Source organism: Erythranthe guttata, chromosome 8, assembly GCF_056151865.1.
Source record: "Erythranthe guttata isolate IM_541 chromosome 8, IM_541, whole genome shotgun sequence".
NCBI classification, from domain to species: Eukaryota; Viridiplantae; Streptophyta; class Magnoliopsida; order Lamiales; family Phrymaceae; genus Erythranthe; species Erythranthe guttata.
The window spans coordinates 23757073-23775534 of NC_142540.1; the positions used below are offsets into that span (position 1 = coordinate 23757073).

Genomic DNA, 18462 nt, shown 5'->3' on the forward strand with positions numbered 1-18462 from the left:
GTCGAAAAACCGGCAGAGAATCAAGAAGAGAGAGAAAGTGCTCATGAAGTTCAAGAAAACGAAGAAGAGAGAGAAACTACTCAAGTTCAAGAAATATCAGCAGCAGCAGAAGGGGATCAAGAAGAAGAGAGAGAAACTGATCAAGTTCGAGAAGTAAACGAAGAAGAGAGAGAAACAACTCATCAAGTTAGTCCAGAAAAACCAATGACTAAAAAAGAAATGGAATACCATCTCAAAAGTGTGATCGTAATGAAACCCTACGATCCTCCGACATACGGCTGATTTCTTACGTATATATACACGTCATTAGTCAACATTGAAGGGATTGGTTTGATTGTTTTTGTTAATTTCTCCAAACTATCGAAGACTATTAGAATTGCCTTTACGAGTATTAGGGTTTTTTTTTCGTTTTTCGTTTGTTTACGTAGTTTCTACAGACATTGACACGCATACAGCGTTCTGAAATTCAGTCTTTTTTTTATTGCAGAAATGTAATTTGTTTTATAAGGATAGAAGCATCAATTAATGCTTTTGTGTGTTAGTATAATTAACTAGATTAATTAGTTATTCTACTGAATGATATCATGATATATATATAACTGATATTTCATTATATATAATACAATTCATTTAAGAAAACATTGTAATCTGCATGTATACAGCATGAAGTACTAGCAGCTTTAAACTGATGGTGCCAGCTTGCATGCAGCAAATATAATTAAATTTGAAAATATTGTAAACTAATCAATTTCTTTTACGATATGTTTACAATTGTAAAATAGTAGACTTTTATCATTATTTTTGTAGATTATATTGGCTACCTATCCGAATTTAATTTCATTAGGGTATCGGAAAATTAGTACATAAATAATATTAAAAATAAATAATTATTAAAATATCATTAGGGTTTTTCAAGATTGCGCTAGCGATTTTTTTCTATTATATATAAGATATACAGTTAAATCCCTATTAATTAATTAATAAGTCGGAACTAGCAAAATTCTATTAATTTAGTGAAATATTAAATTATCGAGTTAATAATTCTGTACATTTTTAGCCAAAAGTCCATCCAAATACTTTTCAATTAGCAAAAGGAATTTTTTGGTTCCAATAAAAGTCGTCCCTGAGTTTTGTTCCGCAAACATTGCCCCTCGTATTTCTATTTCGGGTAAGTCCCTATATTTGTCGTATCTAATTTATATTGATTTCCAAACAACGCACAAAGTAATGATACATAGAGCACTCCGCTCTCAGTCAGCCAGTAAAAGAATATATCGACTCTATTGTTAGGCGTGTTCTACTCAGACGTCGTGTACGTGGTATTAAGGATATAATGTATGTAGGACCTTGGGGGCGTGCGGCTAGAAATCATAAATTAATTAGTGGTAGCAAAGGCTGAAGTTCTAGTCTTATAGTTCATTCAGCACACGCAAGCGTCCACCATCAATTTTTAAAAGTTCGCAGTAAATTTTAATTTAGTTTAAAATTACCCATTACTCTTCAACGAGTGCAGCATCTCATAGACCAGAAAACTTGATGTACGGTTCTAGCGGGTATGGCTACATCTATCCTAAGCCGACTGTTGAATCTTTGCAATTAATTTGCAACCCTATATGAGAGTGAAGATATCTTTTAAAAAAGGGTAAATTACAACCAACCCATGGTATGGTCAATTTACGAAAAAATTCCTCTTGTTTGAATAATTACATCTACCCCTCAACTATGATTTTTCTTGCACCTCCACCTTTATGGTGTCAAATTCAACATAACATCTAGATTTTGTGGAATTTGCTCTAATTTGTACTCGTTTTGTGTAGAAATACAGTTTCTGATACACCACAATTTGATATGTACAAGCCAAAAAACACATACTATGATCACTTGCTTCAAAATGTGGAGTTCGAATTGGATAAAACGGGTATAAAAGTGATAATATTCCATATAATCTCGAAGATTCCACTAAATTTGAAACCGCAAGGGTGGACGTGTAAGAAGATTTATAGTTGAGGGGTGATTGTAATTACCCAATCAGGTGGGGGTTTTCGTAATTTGACCATATCTCAGGGGGTGGTTGTAATTTACCCTTTAAAAAATGGTAAATAGCATTTTGTCACCTGTACCTATTTTTGCACATTGCCACCTTAACAAAAAAAATTGCACGGGCACGGCCAAACTCGTTATTTCGAGCTACTTAACCATTTACGTCGAATATTCCGGCACATGGCTACATCCATGGATTTTTTCATCTTTTCATCTTAGGATATCATATGTGGGTGAAATTGAAAGTTCTAAGGACCCAATTGAACTTAATTTAAAATTTACCCAAACTAGAAACTGATTGAAATGAAGCTCTGGTTCGTCTTCTTCTCTTCCATGGGAGTTTCTACCCCACTATTTTTTTCCTTGAACTAACAATAATATCCTTTGAGAAAATCGAAGTCTTAAAAAAGAATGGTAACCTCTGCTCATGTGCATCAAAGTTCTTGGAATAAGAGAAAGAAAGAAAGAAAGAAATGGCGGGAGGCCATAAGCAGTGAGGCGGCTAAGGTGGAACAACGACTATCAGTGTATGAACAACCATCTAAAATCGTTTGTGTTGCATTAATACACAAGACACAAAAACTTATTACTTATCTAATCAATCATATATATATATAAGTATATATATTTAACCCTGAGTTATTTCTTTGAAATAAATGAACCCCTAGTTCCTCATGAGCAACAAATGCTTCATAATTACTAACCGCAGCTTCTCCGGAACGAACATCGCTCTTGGCGGAGATCACTAATTTGTACTTGATTTCGAGATACATCAAAATTTCTCCTTTAATGATTGTTACAAACTCCAATTCTACGTCATTTAATATTGAGAACCTAACACAAGGAAAAATAGTACCCCATAATGGTAATAAAATAAAAACCGACCGTATCGAGGCTATAATGCAGCCCCAAAATGGGGTAAAAAGAAATAAACTAAACTTCTAGTGCTAAGGCAAGAACAACTACGATAATTCCAAAAGGGACCCTAGGTTGGGGATGGGGGGTTAACCCGCAAATAAGCAAACTTGTCAAACCTTTTTTTTTTTTTTTTCCGGTTTTGACAATGAGCCTTCCGCAGAGGTTGATGATTTTGCTTTAAGTAGTTTAAATAATTGCTTATTTTTATATAGTTGGGTATTATTGATTATTGAATGTCATTAAATTTTTGGATAAATCACTAAAGTCTAGACTATTACCAAAAAATCTCATCAATTCATATTTATTTATAAAAAGTTAAATGACAAATAAGCCCATGATATGAGTACTTATTTAAAAGGGATTATTTGAGATAACCCCTCGTGTACAATGTATCATTAGACTGAATCCTTTTGTTTTCCTCCTTTTTTGAGATAAATCCAATTGTATTTTATTAAACAAATTATATTATTAACAACCTATTATATCCTTTCTCAATTTTTTTAACCTACTCAAACCCCGAAACACGTCCCTTCACTTATTCCTCTTCTCCCTTCCTTCTCTCCACAATCACGCACGCCCCACAACCTCGCTTCGTCTTCTTCCTTCCTTCTCTCCACAATCACGCCATAATCTTGCTCCACTACCTCGTCGTCTCACCGGATGACCACACCATCTCCGCTCTTCTCCTCCTCGGCCGCCGCCCCTCTCTTTTCCCACCACCATTGCCGCCCCTCGTTACATACTACCAGATCTGTCCATCTTGTTAATCGTCTTCTCACTCGCTGACGAGATCCGCTTACCCACGAAGTTGGTATGTTTTCCCAAAACGCAGAACGATTTGTCTCATTCCCTCTATATTTTGTCGGCAAATAGATAAGTTCACCGCGGTTCTCTTTCTCGTCGGCGGTTGTTGATTATAAGGTATGCGAAAATACTTCGTCGCTTTAGGTTTTTTGATTTTTCATCCCATGATTTCATATTTTTTTATATAAATTCTTCTGATTTCAAACATGTTTTGGTTTTGAAATTTGATAATTTTTAGTAAGAAATACAATACGAATTAATAAGGTGAAGCACTAAATATTATCGAAAATTCCATAATTTCCAAAAATATTTTCAAATTTTGGATATTTTTTTTCTGAAAATTTAGAATTATAATTTATTTATTGTACTTTTTAGCTACAATTGGCTATTGTTTGGATGCTATTTTGCTGTTGTTTTTTGCTGCTGTTTGTTCTGCTGTTTTTTTGCTGCTGTTTTTGCTGCTGTTTTCTTTTGGCTTTGCTGCTGTTTGGCTCCTAATTTGCAGCTGATTTTGTTGCTGTTTTGCTGTTGTTTTCGTGTTGCTTTGTTGCTGTTTTAAGATGTTGGTTTGCTGCTATTTTTTTGCTATCATTTTTTCTTTATATCCATAAATAAATTCTATATGATGGATAACAAAATAGAAGTGACAACTAGTTGAATTGTTGAATGAGCTATTATATATATGAGATTTTCAATATACTTTTGAGGCTCTTTCATGTTTTCGGTCACTATTTGAATATTTGTTATTATACTGTTGTTGTAATTTTTTAGTGGATTAAATTATTTCGTAGTGGATTATGTTAATATTTTAGTGGATTTTGATAATTTTTGTAGTGGGTTTTGGCAAGATTATAGTGGATTTCAAATTCTTGCTTTGGAGACCGAATTTTAGTGAATGAATTAAATTGACACGTTGTTGTCTTATTTTTCTTTGGTTTAGGTTCTTGCACAAGCGGGTGATGACAGCAAGTGAGACGATGTTGGGTGATGATAAGTTTGTAGTGTTTATCACCGGGTCACTCTAACCTAACGAAAACCACGAGCAACACTATCATAAATTCGGAAGCTTGTAGTGAATTTTGATAAGTTTGTTGTTGATGCATAAGTGTCTACGATTTTTTTTAGTGGATTAACCATATATTACGTTAATTTTGTAGTGGATTACTTTAACATATAAAGTGGATTTTGATAACTTTGTAGTGGATTTTGATAATTTTGTAATGGATTACGTTAATTTGTAGTGGATTATGTAAATTTATATTCAATTTCATACTGATTTCTACGTTAATCGAATAGTGGTTTTCGATGAATTTATAGTGGTTTTCAATGAGTATGTAGTGGATTTCAATCCAAATATTACGTTAATTTTGTAGTGGATTACTTTAACCTATTAAATGGATTTTGATAACTTTGTAGTGGATTTTGATAATTTTGTAATGGATTACGTTAATTTGTAGTGGATTACGTAAATTTGTATTCGATTTCGATACGTTTGTAGTGCACTATATTAATATGAAAGTTGATTACGATAATTTCATACTGATTTCTACGTTAATCGAATAGTGATTTCGATGAATTTATAGTGGTTTTCAATGAGTATTTAGTGGATTTCAATCCATATATTACGTTAATTTTGTAGTGAATTACTTTAATCTATAAAGTGGATTTTGATAACTTTGTAGTGAATTTTGATAATTTTGTAATGAATTACGTTAATTCTTAGTGGATTATGTAAATTTATATTCGATTTCGATACGTTTGTAGTGCACTATATTTAATATGAAAGTTGATTGCGATTATTTCATACTGATTTCTACGTTAATCGAATAGTGGTTTTCAATGAGTATTTAGTTGATTTCAATCCATATATTACGTTAATTTTGTAGTGAATTACTTTAATATATAAAGTGGATTTTGATAACTTTGTAGTGGATTTTGATAATTTTGTAATGAATTACGTTAATTCGTAGTGGATTATGTAAATTTATATTCGATTTCGATATGTTTGTAGTGCACTATATTTAATATGAAAGTTGATTACGATAATTTCATACTGATTTCTACGTTAATCAAATAGTGGTTTTCGATGAATTTATAGTGGTTTTCAATGAGTATGTAGTGGATTTCAATCCATATATTACATTAATTTTGTAGTGGATTACTTTAACCTATAAAGTGGATTTTGATAACTTTGTAGTGGATTTTGATAATTTTGTAATAGATTACGTTAATTCGTAGTGGATTATGTAAATTTTTATTCGATTTCGATACATTTGTAGTGCACTATATTAATATTAAAGTTGATTACGATAATTTATAAATAAGAAAAACTCTTTTATATATACCAAAACTACCCCAAATCCTTTGAAACCCGAATTCACCTCCAATTTCATAATTTACACTCCAATTTAGCTCAATTTCACCAATTAACCAATTTTGACCGCTACCTCCGGAGACTGCCGGTCTCTGGCATTTTTTTTTTTTTGAAAACCTTTTCTTTTCGCTTGGTCAGCCGTCGTTGACCGTCAGCGTTTTTTTCTTGGAAAACCTTTTGTTTTCTTAAAAAAAATATTTTCATTAATATTATTGTCTTGGCCTGCAATATTAATGTCTCAGAGACAGTAATATTACCGTCGAAGACAGTTTGTTAACTGTATGAGACAATAATATTACTGTGTTGCATTAATACACAAGACACAAAAACTTATTACTTATCTAATCAATCATATATATATATATATAAGTATATATATTTAACCCTGAGTTATTTCTTTGAAATAAATGAACCCCTAGTTCCTCATGAGCAACAAATGCTTCATAATTACTAACCGCAGCTTCTCCGGAACGAACATCGCTCTTGGCGGAGATCACTAATTTGTACTTGATTTCGAGATACATCAAAATTTCTCCTTTAATGATTGTTACAAACTCCAATTCCACGTCATTTAATATTGAGAACCTAACACAAGGAAAAATAGTACCCCATAATGGTAATAAAATAAAAACCGACCGTATCGAGGCTATAATGCAGTCCCAAAATGGGCTTAATAATATGCCTAATTGGGCCAACCCAATGGACTTACAATTTATTTATCTACTGGGCCACGAGCCCAATATTGAAGACCAATATCACCGAGGCCCAATCATCTTCAATAAGGTTTGGGCCCAACGATCTCATCTAAGGTATAAGTAACGATACAATTCATTTGCTAAAGGTAAGCCCTATTTTATCTAAATAATACTAGGAGTCACAATCTCTCAATTTTTTCCACTATCCGCACATCTGACTTGAGCGTCGGAGGGGTTTCCGCCGGATCAACCCCCAGCGTACTTCACGTGTTCTATGATCGCAGGTATCTCAAGGTCATCAAGCACGTGAGCCAGTGATCCACTCTGCTCTTCCAGCTCATCATATCTCAACTACTTGAGGTGATCTATTTTTAACATCATCAATGATCTTAACCGAATCCTGTGTTGGAATTTTGAATTCATTCTTCTAATATTATGTAAGTTTGATTTTCTGATTATTTCTTTTAATATTATTGTAATATAACATGATCGGCTATCCATTCGGGGATTACTATGACAACACCATCTTCATCAACTTATTGTGGATGAGTACATTCAGTCAACAATGCTCTACACGCCCTTTTATCAATAGACTTGATGAATGTTATTTTCACTTTTTAGTAATTATAGTTGAACCCATCCAATACTTGAGGGCGCTTGGATTGAAAGGTGTTGTAAAAGATATTCCAACACTCTATGCTTTCAGCTCTCTTTAGAAATCGGCAGTAAATGAACTGAGGACCTCTTCTATTTATAGAATTCAAGAGCTCATTTTTCTGCACAGAAATGGGCACACTAGAAGAGATAATGGATTAGTCGTTTAATTAAACATGTCTTAAAATAATTAACTACTAAGATGAAAATAACCGCCCACTAACTAATACTAATAAAGTCGATTTAAATAAATAAAATTGATTTAAAGAAAATTAAAGTAAATTATATTTGACTTCAATAGTCAAATATCCAACATTTGTGAATGTTATTAAAAATTTGGATAAATTACCAAAACCTCATATACTATATAAGGTCCTATTGCCAAAAAAACTAATGTTATTAGAACCAGGCGACCATTTAGGTCACGGTTCGACCAGTTCGAACCGGTTCTTTTTAAATTTTTTTCTATTTTATAATTATTATATTAATTTTAATGTTTAAAAATATTGTTTTCTACACATTTTTAAATCCCATGGCCTATAGCTTCAGCTGGCAAACACATTCGTCCTTTTTCAGAACATACTATTTTGCATTCAAAAACTTGCTAAGCGCTTGTAAGAAAATATATTATAATTTAATAGAATACTGTTAAGTGTATATTTATACACTTAATTGTACCTTTTAATTGGAGCTTTTGGTGTGTTTTAATGATAATTGGTGCTTAAAATGGTTGTTATTTGTATTTTAGGTGCAAATTGAAGACTTGGCAACTTTTGGGGTGAAAACTGCAAATTCGGAGAAAAAGTGGGCCAAAAGTGAAAAAACCAGAATTCTGGAGAATTAAGGACCGGACGGCCGTCCGAATTTTAAAGCTTAATCTCACACGGCCGTCCGGATGGGCGTAGGGGCGCAATGAAGGAAGTTTAATTACACAAGGAAACCCGCCCTATTATATTTTTGCACCCTATTTAAAGGCCACAACCACACAATTAGACCTATCTTTGATCTTTTAACCTTTTATCGTTTAGCTTTAGTTTTTATCTTTTATCTTTTCTACAAGCAATCGAGGAGCAAGAGAACGAAGACGAAGACCTGACGAATCTTCATCCTAGTTTCCTTTTCCCTTTTCTTTTCTGATTTTATGAATTTTCGTATTTTTATTATGTTTTTCATTACGAACATGAGTAGCTAAGTTTTTATTCTAGGATTTTATTGGAACCCTATGTGGTAACTCGAACCTATTTTTCTACTTTTATGCAAGTTTAATTCTTCGATTATTTCTTCTATCTTGATCGTATTTAGTGCATGAGCGTAGCTAACTTATGTTGCTATTTGTTATTGTTAGAATTGATTGACAGATCGTTTTAATAATTAGAACAGGGATAGAAGAGCCTTCGAGTAGTTTTTCACCGAATGCGTGTGTTGATTGCATGTATTATCGTAGACATACAGATAATACCTTAGGTAGCCGTTTACGAGACTTGTTATTTAATGGTTTATTTGTACTAGGTTTGCATAGACATATAGTGAATCTTTTATGAATAATAGGCTTATAACGCAGCGACAGCTGGTTATGAGTAATTTCGTGTCTTGGGTTAATAATCGGGAGTCGTAACTTGCATGATAGGAGATTAATTGGGTGAAGAATTATCGCATAGGGGGAAGATAAAATCCTAGATCCGTTTTATATTGATATTGTCTCGTGATTAATTGCTTTCTTAATTAGTTTAATTTATTTAGTTAATTAAATTGACAACCCTGCGTAGGCTGGATAAAAATCACAATTGTTAGGATTTGGTACTTAGGATTAAATAATTTACGTATTCCCTGTGGGATCGACATCCGACTCTCACGAGTCTACTTTACTACTTGTTTGCGATACGTGCACTTGCGTGTGGGTATTTAGCACCCAACAAGTTTTTGGCGCCGTTGCCGGGGAATACGGCTAAATTATTTATTTATCCTAATATTAAATTTGAACAATTTTTCTTACTTCAGCCAAATTTTTTATTTTATTTAATTATTTTTTTTTATTTTTTTTTAGGTATTTTTTTATGCGAAGAGGACACGACACGAGCTTGCTACCACTTGATCCCGAAATTGAGCGAACGTTTAGGCAAGCCAGGAGAAATCAACGGTTAGCCCAAAACACTCCGGCAACGATGGAAGACGAGAATAATCGTGGGGGAGGTGTCCAAGGGCGCCTACCGAATGCGGCAGGGGATGTCGTTATCGAGCACGAGCAACGCCAGCTAATCAATCCACCGCCTCGCCAACGAGCCTTGCACGAGTACACCGTTCCGACACTCAATGGGTTCCAATCAAGCATCCAGCAGCCTCCCATTGAAGCCAACAATTTCGAGATTCGAGCGGGACTCCTCACGATGCTCCAAAACAATGGTCTTTTCAGCGGATTGGCTCATGAAGATCCACATCTTCACTTGGTCAACTTTCTCGAAACGTGTGACTCGCACAAGATGAACGGAGTAACACCCGAAGCACTGCAACTCCGCCTGTTCAAGCACTCCCTACAAGGAGCAGCCCGAGAATGGTTGCAAACTCGTGCACCGCACTCCATCTCGTCGTGGGCCCAGCTAGCGCAACTCTTTATGAACACATACAACTCCCCAACAAAAACTGAGAGAATCCGGCGAGAAATTCAAAACTTCATACAAGAAGCCGGTGAAGCATTATTCGAGACGTGGGAGCGGTTCAAACAGCTAGTAAGGAGGTGTCCGAATCACGGACTACAAGAGTGGCGCCAACTGCAAATATTTTACGATGGACTGCAAGACAACTCGAGGACAGTACTCGACTCTGCAGCTGGAGGTATGTTCATGAGTTTGACCTATGCCGAAGCATACGAACTCTTGGAGCGAATCGCTAGAAATAAATACATGCGAGCATCGGACCGGTCGAATAGCGGAGCAATCAAGACGGGAGGAATTTTGGAGTTAGACGGAGTCACTGCAATCACGGCCCAATTGGAGAAGCTATCGAAGCAAGTAGCGGCTCTGCAAACTCAGCAAGTCCATGCAGTCCAAGTTCCCGACCAGCGCGTAGAAGAAACGGAGTCTCTGAATTATGTGCATGACACCAACCGACAACAGAGGAACCCGTACTCTAACACGTACAACCCCGGATGGAAGGATCACCCTAACTTTGGGTGGGGAGAAAATCAGCAAGGACCAAGGCAAGCACCACCTCAAGGTCAACCGCCTAATTATTCACGACCAGCGCCCGGATTCCAAAATCCGCCTCAAGCTCAACCTCAAGGCGGACATCTCGCAAACATCTTGGCGCAGTTTATGACAACCACCCAAGCCTCTATCCGCAATTTAGAAACACAGATGGGTCAACTTGCAACCCAACTAACAGCAAGGCCATCGGGAGCACTGCCATCAAACACGGAAGACCCTCGGAAGAACAACGTCGAGCAGTGCAACGCCGTGAGTTTAAGGAACGGGAGACAATTGGAGGAGGCCCCACGAAAGGAGAAGCAAAACACGGTGATCGAGAAGCCGAATGTGATTGAGGAAAAAGAAGCAACTCGCAATGAACCACCATCACCCACAGTGAACTCGCGAGTCCCTCAAGTCCCATACCCCCAAAAGCTTAAAAAGAAGAAGCTAGATGCCGAGCACCAAGGATTCTTGGACAAGCTGAAGGAAATCCACATCAACATTCCGTTTATCGAGCCATTCAAAAGATGCCAAAGTGGGTGAAATTCCTCAAGGAGCTCGTGACAAAGAGGAATAAATTGCAAGGGAACGAGATCATCCAACTCACGGAGCAATGCAGTGAAATTCTTGTACGGCCCCTTCCACAAAAACTCGGCGATCCAGGTAAGTTCACTATCCCTTGCACTATTGGAGGTAGAAATTTTAGGTCACTCATTGATTTAGGTGCTAGCATTAATCTTATGCCTTATTCCATTTACAAAAATCTTGGGTTAGGTGAAATTGAACCAACGGCTATAACCCTTCAATTAGCCGATAGGTCTTTAGTTTACCCAAAAGGTATTTTAGAGAACGTGCTAGTGAAAGTGAATAAATTTATTTTTCCTGTGGATTTCGTTATACTTGATATAGATGAAGATAGGGAGATACCTCTAATTCTAGGAAGGCCGTTTTTAGCCACGTCGAAAACTCTAATTGATTGTGCTAGTGGTGATCTTTCAATGACGGTGCATGATCAAACGGTAAAATTTAACGTTTTTAGCGCTAATAAAAATCCATGTGATGATAATGATTGTTATGCTATAGATCTTGTGGATTTTACAAATCATGACGATTTTGACGCTTTGATCTTAGACCATGGGAAAGGATCTTTGAGTGCAGGCGATGGTGGCGGAAAAGATAGTCGGACGAAGCAAGTTTATTGTGCGAGCCCAATTTCAACTCCGCCGAGGGACAGTCAAAAGAGTTGGGGTGATAACAATGATGAACGTGCAAGGTGGATGTGGCCACCGAAAGAACCAAACGAGCACTATTGGGGAGAGGAATTCAATCGCAAAGTGACTTCGGTCACGTTAGCTTGAACAAAGAAGCAGACAAAGTCCGGCTGAAGACTGTAAACTTAGCGCTTCTCGGGAGGCAACCCGAGCTTTCGTTTTTCGTTCTTTTATTTTATTTTCTTTTAATTTTTGTTTTTATTTATTTATCTTGTTAGTGTTAGTTTTTTTTATTTAAAAAAAAAAAAAAAAAAAAAGTTTTTGGGCACTAATTAGAAGTTTTTATTTTTTAGGGACCCAATTGCAATTATTCACACGGCCGTGCAAGAAAGAGGCAGAAATCTCACACGGCCGTGTGAGATTTCGGGGAAGCTACTGCCCAAATTCACCAAATGGCACGGCCGTGCGGATTTTAGGCCATAATTTCGCACGGCCGTCCTAAATTAAGAAGGGCTACTGCCCAAATTCACCAAATGGCACGACCGTGCGGATTTTAGGCCATAATTTCGCACGGCCGTCCTAAATTAAGAAGGGCTACTGCCCAAAATAGGAAAAGGGCACGGCCGTGCGGATTTTTCACCTAAATCTCGCACGGCCGTGCGAAAAAAAAAGCAATTTCCATAATTTCAAATCCCCTCTCTCCCCCACTTCGAACCCTCGCCTTCCTTTTTCGAAATTTTCCCTTTTCTTTGACAAATTTCACCGAAAATTTACCAACTACACACATATAATACGTAATCAAGGGGGTTTGTTGTTGATTTGCGCAGGGAGATTCAAGAACGGTGAAATTTTCTCGAAAAACCCATTCCACCAAGAACGCCCACAAGGTGTTCGATGATTTTCCCCGCACCGATTATTGAGCCGGTACCCGAGCTATTAGAGGATGACGAGGAGGATGATGCTCATGCACATGGTGGAGTTGGTGAGCAACCCAACGATGGTCCCGACACTTAAACAGGTGTTTTCTATCCTTAAACTCCGGGCGAATCACATTGAGGGCAATGTGAATTTTAAGTTTGGGGGTGGTTAATTACTTGTTTTCGTTTATGTGCGCTTTATTTGTGTTTTAATTTTTTTTATTTATTTTGCATGCTTTAGTTTTTGTTTTTGTGTTAGTTGCCGTTTTATTATTTTCGTTTTTATTATGAAAAAAAAAAAAAAAAAAAAAAAAAAACAAAAAAAAAAAATTTGTTCGATGCATCGATGAATTACGATGATGGTAGATGGTCAATGTTTGATGATGAAACTACTTGTTTTATGTTGATAAGGAGTATGTATTTGTTTAGCTTTCGATTCAACGGAACGTAGAAGTGAATTATTGCTAGGAATCACACCTTATGCATTGCTTTGGTTGAATGTTTTGCATTTTAAATTTGGAATTTATTTGTGCTCAATCATGCTTTGTTCGGTTTTAAATCTCACCTTAAGACATTTATGATACGAAGTGTTGGGTAGTAAGCGATTTGGGATGTGATTGGCCTTCTTTGAACCGTTTGAGCCTTTCAAGCCTACCCTTTTTGTCAAATTTATCCTTAGAACCTTGATTTGAGCCTCGGTGAGAAAAGGTGTTCTTTCTTTTAACCAATATGTAGAAGGTAGAAAAGTGGAGATTTTTGAATAATTATCCCTTGGAGTTCGGTCGAAATGTTTTATTAGATCTTTCTTCTTCTTCTTCGAAAAAAAAAAAAAAATAGATATATATATACGTGCATCTTTATATATATATATATATATATATATATATATCTAAATTCGATTCGAAAAAAAAAAAAAAAAAAGAGAAAAGAAAAAGAAGAAGAAGAATAGATTAGAAGGGAGAAATAAGGACTAGTGGTTGAATTGTGTTGAAAACTCGATCCATTGCCTCAAGGCAAAAGTGTTCACGTGTGAATTTTGGAGAGTCGAGTTTATAAAAGTCCATAGAGGTGAATTTATTGTTTCAAACGCCTAGCTTTCAAATTTTGGCGTAATCACCTCAATTCAAGAAAATTAGCCACACATTCCCATATTACCTACCTCGGACCAAAGAGCCTAACAATTGAAAGCCACAAAGTCCCAATGATCCCAATAGCTTATTGTTCAATATTAGTTGAGTAAAATAATTTGGTGAGTATTTGGAGTCAAATATATGCATGTAAGTATAAATTTTCTCTATTTTTAACTTGCAAATATTGGATACTTGAAGCAATTGTATGATTTGTGGTTTTTGGTAATAACGAGTGACTAAGTGCCGTTGAATGTTAAGTGTTAAGTGTATATTTATACACTTAATTGTACCTTTTAATTGGAGCTTTTGGTGTGTTTTAATGATAATTGGTGCTTAAAATGGCTATTATTTGTATTTTAGGTGCAAATTGGAGAATTGACAACTTTTGGGGTGAAAACTGCAATTTCGGAGAAAAAGTGGGCCAAAAGTGAAAAAAGCAGAATTCTGGAGAATTAAAAGACCGCACGGCCGTGCGGATTTTAGTTCTCAATCTCACACGGCCGTCCGGGTGGACGTGAAGGCGCAGTGAAGGAAACTCAATTACACAAGGAAACCCGCCCTATTATAGTTTTGCACCCTATTTAAAGGCCACAAGCACACAATTAGATGGATCTTTTATCTTTTATCTTTTTCTTTAGTTTTTATTTTTCATCTTTTCTACACGCAATCGAGGAGCAAGAGAACGAAGACGAAGACTTGACGAATCTTCATCCTAGTTTCCCTTTTTCCTTTTCTTTTCTGATTTTTATGAATTTCCGTATTTTTATTATGCTTTTCGTTACAAACATGAGTAGCTAAGTTTTTATTCTAGGATTTTATTGGAACCCTATGTGGTGATTCGAACCTCTTATTCGACTTTTATGCAAGTTTAATTTTTCGATTATTTCTTCTATCTTGATCTTATTTAGTGCATGAGCGTAGCTAACTTATGTTGCTATTTGTTATTGTTAGAATTGATTGACAGATCGTTTTAATAATTAGAACAGGGATAGAAGAGCCTTCGAGTAGTTTTTCACCGAATGCGTGTGTTGATTGCATGTATTATCGTAGACATACAGATAATACCTTAGGTAGCCGTTTGCGAGACTTGTTATTTAATGCTTTATTTATATTAGGTTTGCATAGACATATAGTGAATCTTTTATGAATAATAGGTTTATAGCGCAGCGACAGCTGGTTATGAATAATTTCGTGTCTTGGGTTAATAATCGGGAATCGTAACTTGCATAATAGGAGATTAGTTGGGTGAAGAATTATCGCATAGGGGGAAGATAAAATCCTAGATCCGTTTATTATTGACTTTTTCTCGTGATTACTTGTTTTCTTAATTATTTTAATTTTATTAGTTAATTAAATTGACAACCCTGCGTAGGCTGGATAAAAATCGTAATTGTTAAGATTTGGTACTTAGGATTAAATAATTTGCGTATTCCCTGTGGGATCGACATCCGACTCTCACGAGTCTACTTTACTACTTGTTTGCGATACGTACACTTGCGTGTTGGTATTTAGCACCCAACATTAAGCTTGCTTATACCTAGGAAGTATCATCATAATTGCAAGTTCTGAAAACACGAAGTTGACCAATCAATCTATGTAATGAGATGTATAGTCGTGTTTTGTGTTTTTTTTTATTTGATTTTGCTTGAGGACAAGCAAAAGTTCAAATTTGGGGGTGTGTTAAGTGTATATTTATACACTTAATTGTACCTTTTAATTGGAGCTTTTGGTGTGTTTTAATGATAATTGGTGCTTAAAATGGTTGTTATTTGTATTTTAGGTGCAAATTGAAGACTTGGCAACTTTTTGGGTGAAAACTGCAAATTCGGAGAAAAAGTGGGCCAAAAGTGAAAAAACCAGAATTCTGGAGAATTAAGGACCGGACGGCCGTCCGAATTTTAAAGCTTAATCTCACACGGCCGTCCGGATGGGCGTAGGGGCGCAGTGAAGGAAGTTTAATTACACAAGGAAACCCGCCCTATTATATTTTTGCACCCTATTTAAAGGCCACAAGCACACAATTAGACCTATCTTGGATCTTTTAACCTTTTATCGTTTAGCTTTAGTTTTTATCTTTTATCTTTTCTACAAGCAATCGAGGAGCAAGAGAACGAAGACGAAGACCTGACGAATCTTCATCCTAGTTTCCTTTTCCCTTTTCTTTTCTGATTTTATGAATTTTCGTATTTTTATTATGTTTTTCATTACGAACATGAGTAGCTAAGTTTTTATTCTAGGATTTTATTGGAACCCTATGTGGTAACTCGAACCTATTTTTCTACTTTTATGCAAGTTTAATTCTTCGATTATTTCTTCTATCTTGATCGTATTTAGTGCATGAGCGTAGCTAACTTATGTTGCTATTTGTTATTGTTAGAATTGATTGACAGATCGTTTTAATAATTAGAACAGGGATAGAAGAGCCTTCGAGTAGTTTTTCACCGAATGCGTGTGTTGATTGCATGTATTATCGTAGACATACAGATAATACCTTAGGTAGCCGTTTACGAGACTTGTTATTTAATGCTTTATTTGTACTAGGTTTGCATAGACATATAGTGAATCTTTTATGAATAATAGGCTTATAACGCAGCGACAGCTGGTTATGAGTAATTTCGTGTCTTGGGTTAATAATCGGGAGTCGTAACTTGCATGATAGGAGATTAATTGGGTGAAGAATTATCGCATAGGGGGAAGATAAAATCCTAGATCCGTTTTATATTGATATTGTCTCGTGATTAATTGCTTTCTTAATTAGTTTAATTTATTTAGTTAATTAAATTGACAACCCTGCGTAGGCTGGATAAAATCACAATTGTTAGGATTTGGTACTTAGGATTAAATAATTTACGTATTCCCTGTGGGATCGACATCCGACTCTCACGAGTCTACTTTACTACTTGTTTGCGATACGTGCACTTGTGTGTGGGTATTTAGCACCCAACAAATACAAATCAGAGATATAAAAAAAAAATTCAAAACTAAAATATGCATAATTTAATTAAGACATAGAAAATATTTATACAGATATGAATAGCTAGAAAGAAAAGCAGAGGATTTGTTCAGATAAATAAAAATAAAAAGATATGTAGTACCAGAATCAACTTCTCTTGACAATGCTCGTCAACTGTTCTAATAGTTGTATGAACTCCTATGGGATTTCTGCAATGTTGTAGCAACTTTCTAATGCACTGTTCCAGCAGCTGTTGATGCACTATAGCAACAGTTGTCTGAACTCCCCCTGTGTTCGTGTCAGTTTTATTGTTCTTTTCTTCCACTTTCTGGTCAATCACCATGCATAGGTAAATCAACATGGACTAATGATCTCGATATATTGAGCAATCTGTTCAAACACTTAATAGACTTCTGCAAATTAAAAAATCAAACGAAGAGAGAATCTTGAACCGTGTAACGAGCTTTCGACCAAGCGACTCCCGAACCAATTGGTTATGAGGGCACTAGATGTGTAAAACACCTTGACTGGCTTACTGACTCGATTCAGCTGGGCTTCTAAATTAACACTGGTCAAATTGAGATTAATGACTATGTATATATACAATAGAAATTCAAGAGTAGCTTTCACTTACTAAAAGAGATAACTTTTCCCCGTAGAAGCATCCAAACATGATAAGAATGTTCAGAAAAACAAAGAAGTTAGAGCCCTTTTAGTAATTATTCTGGGAATTGGTGAAGTTTTTTTTACCCCACAAAGGTTAAGAAATACACGAAGTATCAAATTCACATTTGTCTCAATCATATGCAGTATGCTTAATGCATGACCTATATGAGATGCAAAAACATATGAAGTGTTCTACCACTAACATATGCTGGACTTTTGCACCGTCTTTAATTTCTTATGTATATGCCTAATAAATATATCATAATATAAATATTATTAAATTTATTTTTTCGAAACTAAATCGGATATTTTCGCAAATATATTTGAAATTTTTGGAAATTAATTGGATCGGAAATTGGAAATTCCGAAAATATCATGTGTAATTTCGATTCCGATCCAAAAAAAAATTGGAAAAATAGGAATTCGGCATGAAAATAACTATTCCAAAATCGTAAATTTTACATCGGATTTGGCGGAAATTGCGTTCCTATTACCACCCCTAGGTAGAACGAATAGGGCTCCAATTATAATTTGTTGGGTCTTTTAATTGGGCCATGTTACATCCTATAATATAGAAAAGAGGGACAAGTGAGGCCCTTGAATTTTTGTGTTAAAAATTAAATTAAAATAATATAAATTGCTCTTTTAGAATTAATTAATAAATAAATAAAAATATATTGGTGAGATAGCATAAAATTAAAATAGGCCGGAAACTAATTCCCGAAAAATAAGGAAAAGGGAAGAATAGGAGAATTAAGATTTAAGGTTTCCTCCGTTTTGTTTTCTATATTTTGATGGAATTAAGGTTTCCTTGTTGTAATATAATTACTACAACAAATTTTGAGTAGTATAAATAAATAAGCCCGTCTTTTCTTTCTTCGTACTGTACTGTGTCAGAAGAAGAAAAAGCAAACAAAC

General features: G+C 35.3%; 1 long non-coding RNA gene across 2 annotated transcripts; it reads left to right on the forward strand.

Moving 5' to 3' along the window:
- Positions 1 to 3460: 3460 nt before the first annotated feature.
- Positions 3461 to 6022, forward strand: LOC148768879 (uncharacterized). Of its 2 annotated transcripts, XR_016033292.1 has the most exons (3): positions 3477 to 3879; positions 4703 to 4918; positions 5917 to 6022. It is a non-coding gene; the product is annotated as an uncharacterized LOC148768879 (long non-coding RNA). The 2 variants fall into 2 exon arrangements; XR_016033291.1 differs by lacking the exon at positions 5917 to 6022 and having other exon boundaries at positions 3461 to 3879; positions 4703 to 5089.
- Positions 6023 to 18462: the final 12440 nt, after the last annotated feature.